This window comes from Salvelinus fontinalis, chromosome 13 (genome assembly GCF_029448725.1).
Source record: "Salvelinus fontinalis isolate EN_2023a chromosome 13, ASM2944872v1, whole genome shotgun sequence".
Classification (NCBI taxonomy): Eukaryota; Metazoa; Chordata; class Actinopteri; order Salmoniformes; family Salmonidae; genus Salvelinus; species Salvelinus fontinalis.
The window spans coordinates 43,569,992-43,574,573 of NC_074677.1; positions in this window are offsets into that span (position 1 = coordinate 43,569,992).

The following is a 4,582-nucleotide window of genomic DNA, read 5'->3' on the forward strand; positions in this document are numbered from 1 at the left end:
TCGGCCCTCCTTTTCCTAAAGTCCACGATCAGCCCCTTTGTCTTGCTCACATTGAGGGAGAGGTTGTTGTCATCAGGCCAGGAAGTCCTGAGGCATGGTTCCAGGGCTCAGGTCCTCTGGGAGGGGAGGGTGAGGGAGAGAGAGAGAGAATTACAGGGTGCATGAGACAGGAGAAATACTCCAGATATAACAGATTGACCCTAGCCCTCTGACACAAACTTTTGCAGCATAAATACTGGAGGCTGAGATACGAGGGGTAGGGAGACACTGTGGCCATGTCCTATGATTCCCCCGGACAGGGCCTATGATGTAGTGGACCCTACCAGAAAACATTTAGTTACTTTTTGCATTTATTATGCTTTAAGTCTTACATATACAACAACACATTTCTAAATTTTGGTGAAAGTTGGCCATTAGCTAACCACAACTTTCCTGTCAAAGACATTCATGAACTACAACTTGACGATCTGACAGTGTGGGGTAGAGAAATTCCAACTAACGGGTGAAAAATTCATCCGGTTCTTTCTGTGTATATGCAGAACAGTATACAAATACACTAATAATACATCCAGTCTCTGGTTATTGGTGATACTTTCCATTCTGCACTATTGTAACCTTTGACCCCTTGCAAAGGGCCTTAAATTTCCACATTCTGGATGACATCCTGCTGAACTTTCATTGTTTGATCTAGCGTGTGAAAAAAAAAATCCCTCTCACTTGTCCCATGTGGGCTGACCTACGGTGCAGTTAGATGGAAAAGTGCTACTTGATGTAGACATGACATGTGATTTGGGATGAGGGGAAATGTCAATCAATGACAATTGAAATTGCTAATTTATTCTGCACATTGCTATATTTGTTCATGTAGACATTGAATATGTTTCATATGTGGGTGATGCATTTCATTTGTAGTCTTTCTTAATTTGTCCTTTTGAAATATATTTAACATCATTTGGTGGGATGTCTGTAAGAAATCACTTATGATGATCAATATTTCAATTTAGTGTAATGACATCAAACACTCACTTCTCCTGAAGGGCGTACATAATATGATTCACTATTCGCCATAAATGTAAAAGCATTAGATTGGCGTATGCATGGCCCAAAAGGAGTTTCCACCATATTTCCTGTTCATGCAGAGAATTGAAAGGGGGCACTTTGGGAGAACTGAGATGTTTGATACAAATTACTGAGCAACTCCTTCCTCCCTCCTTGAAGTAATCACTGCTTAGACAGGAATGGGCAGGTGAAACCAAGGGCTCCACTACATGGCATTAACCTGTCTAGTCATTTCTACTCAGTGATTACACCTTAGGAGGACAAAAGGAGGGATATATGTAAAGATTGAGCGAGCCACTACTGTCAGCTACACAACCCAATCCTGTTATTTGCATATAATATACTTTTGACCTCTCACCTGTATATTGTCTGTAACCATTCCACAGATATCTTGTACAGTGGAAACACTTGAGCCTCTGCCTCGTCCCCATCAGCAATAACTCATCACTCCTACTCCAGATAAATTCATTAGCATGAAGTTTGATACCCATATGACCCCACTCAACCCCAGGGGCCAAGTGTTAACATTCCATCTAACCTGGAGCCTTACATATCAACTGTCTCAGAGTAGGAGTGTTCCTCTCGGATCAGTTTTGCAGTTTACAACAAGAATAAGATTATAGACACATCCTAGATCAACAATTACTGTGAGATGATTTGTGGATGAAGTCCCAGGTCCCCCTCTGTCCATGTTATGTTGTTCATTTGGATCTTAACATGGCTTTTGAGGGCCCTAACCAATATTTGGTTTGGGGGCTGCCCACCTCGCTGGCAAAACGTTGTAGTGCCCTCCCCCCTCTTGACGGTGGAGAGAAATTGAAATTGTTGAAATATTTACATTTCAATTGTGGCCATTTTGCCATTGTGCAGGGAAAGGTTTAGCAATTTTGAATACATTTCATGCAATTAGACTCATTTTGCCACGGAGCAGAGAAAAGGTGCAGTATTACAGTGAATTTGCTGCAATTCTACACATTTTGTCAAGATTTATGCAATGTTAACCATGTTTGAGTGAGAGTGACTAACACAATCATTGGGGGCCTCCTGGAGGTCAGGGCCCTTGGGCACATGCCCCTGCGTGCCCAGTCGGTATCGGGCCATTATTACAAGAAGTTTAGATAACTGGCTAGACTAACTTACCGATCTACATTTTTGTAGCTGACATGGCTAATTGTGACTCGGTGACTGGCAATATTTGTTCTGATATTTACTATATACATTTTTAGGATTGTGTGTTTTGTATTGTTAGGTATTACTGCATTGTTGGAGCTAGAAACCAACATTTTGTTGCCCGTACGATAACATATGTGTATGTGACAAACTTTTATTTGCTAACCAACTGCTGATGCACAACCAAATCTCTAAATTTCACCTTGTGTATTTTACTATTGTAGCACAACAGTAAGTGACCGCTGTTAAAAAAGAAATAATAATGATAATAATGGTCGGTGGTCTCCTAGCTACTGCGTATGTGGATTATGCCTGCAGCCCACTGTGGTTATGCGTCATAGCGCAATTCCATCCTCACTGGAAGTAATCATTGCTTAGACATGATTGGGAAAGTCATGAATTTAGAAATGATCATAGATTACAGGGGGGATATGGTTAAAAAAAAATACTATTGTAATTCACTTTCAATCCATGTTCTTTACATTCAATGTCAAATTCTGTATACTGATTATTTCCATTTAAAAAGAAGTAACTGATGTAGAATGTAACAGGTCTCAATTTAATTCTGAATGGACCCCAATCTAGCTTGGAAAACTATTTGAAGCACTAGGGGACATTTCTCCATATAACATTCCATATAGTTAGCCTGTAACTGTCTGGAAAACTTGTCCTATGTGTCATCTCCATACTTATCAGAATGCCACAAAGAAAGAGGGCCCCAACTTTTGATGACATTGCCTCAGTTGTTAAAAGGTTAGGCCTCTCACCAGACGAAGTTAGAGCAGCGTGCTACCATCAGGAAAATGATTATTTTCTGTGTAGAAATGGTTGAAGAGGCCAAGGCAGTCATTAAATGCAAACCAAGAAGCACACATTCTTCACTGTGATACCACGTTTGACCTGGGCAAATTTTATGTTTCGCCCCTTGTTTTCCGTCATGTAGCATTTCAAGAGGCACCTGTCCTTCCCCTGGCCTTTTTCATTCACACCACCCGGCACATGGAAAACCACAAACAGTTATTTCGCATCATCCTTTAACTCCTTCCCCAACTATCAACAGCAATCTTCTGCACAGACCGTGAGGTGACTATTGAGGGAGCAATCCAGTCTGTGCTGCCGCAAGCCAGGATTGTCAATTGCTGGAACCTCATCTCGAAACAATGTGAAGTACAAGATGGGGTCATAGGGTGCCCAAGCTGTGGCCGATTACCAGCATGCCATCAAAAAGCCTCTCATTTCTGGTGCTGCCACCACCAGAAGGGTTGCGGGTCGAGTCTCCATATGGGTGACAAATCCGGGGAGAATGTCACCCATCATATGTGTTGTGCCACCAACTCGTCCTGGTCCAAAACAGTAATGTCCCTTGGTCGACGAATTGTGTCCTTCACTTGTGCCAAGTTGCGAGGTTGGTACTCTGGCATGAAGGATGTATTTGGGGGTGGTGGTGGGTTATTGGTCATGTCAGTGTACTTTCCCAGGTGTTTCAGTCTTTAGCCTGGACATTTCATCTGTAATTGAGGGAGCCAATCAGATGAAATCCCTTGCTTGCTGCTGTTGGCTGTTGCCGTTGGGGACAGCGGAAAGCAAAGTAGTGAACTAGCACAGTATGAGGCTGATGCAGCAACTCATACTCCCTTTTTTTGGAGCCCTGGTGCTTCCTTCCCTGCATACTATCGCACCCTTAGTTTTGGTGAACGGCGCGGAAGGCTGTGGGATCCCTTCTGAATCCATCGCTTTTGGTCCGAACATAAAAATGTCTCCAGGCTTGGGGTGGAGTGGTGGAAGGTGGGATATGTTAGCGGGATCAACCGTTTCAAACATTTCAGCTGCTTGTGCTGGTGTTAAAGGCAGCAGGCATGTGGTGCATTCTTGCTGGGGTATTGATTAAGGGACCTGGGGTAGTGTAGTCTGGGAGACGGAGGGGGATTGCGCATTGGCTATCCTTCCCCTCCTCCACACGCCATAGAGTTGACGATGATAGCTGAGGGTGTTAGACCTTTCCAGTTCAATGACCAGCACAGAAAATAATCATTTTCCTGATGGTAGCACGCTGCTCTAACTTCGTCTGGTGAGAGGCCTAACCTTTTAACAACTGAGGCAATGTCATCAAAAGTTGGGGCCCTCTTTCTTTGTGGCATTCTGATAAGTATGGAGATGACACATAGGACAAGTTTTCCAGACAGTTACAGGCTAACTATATGGAATGTTATATGGAGAAATGTCCCCTAGTGCTTCAAATAGTTTTCCAAGCTAGATTGGGGTCCATTCAGAATTAAATTGAGACCTGTTACATTCTACATCAGTTACTTCTTTTTAAATGGAAATAATCAGTATACAGAATTTGACATTGAAT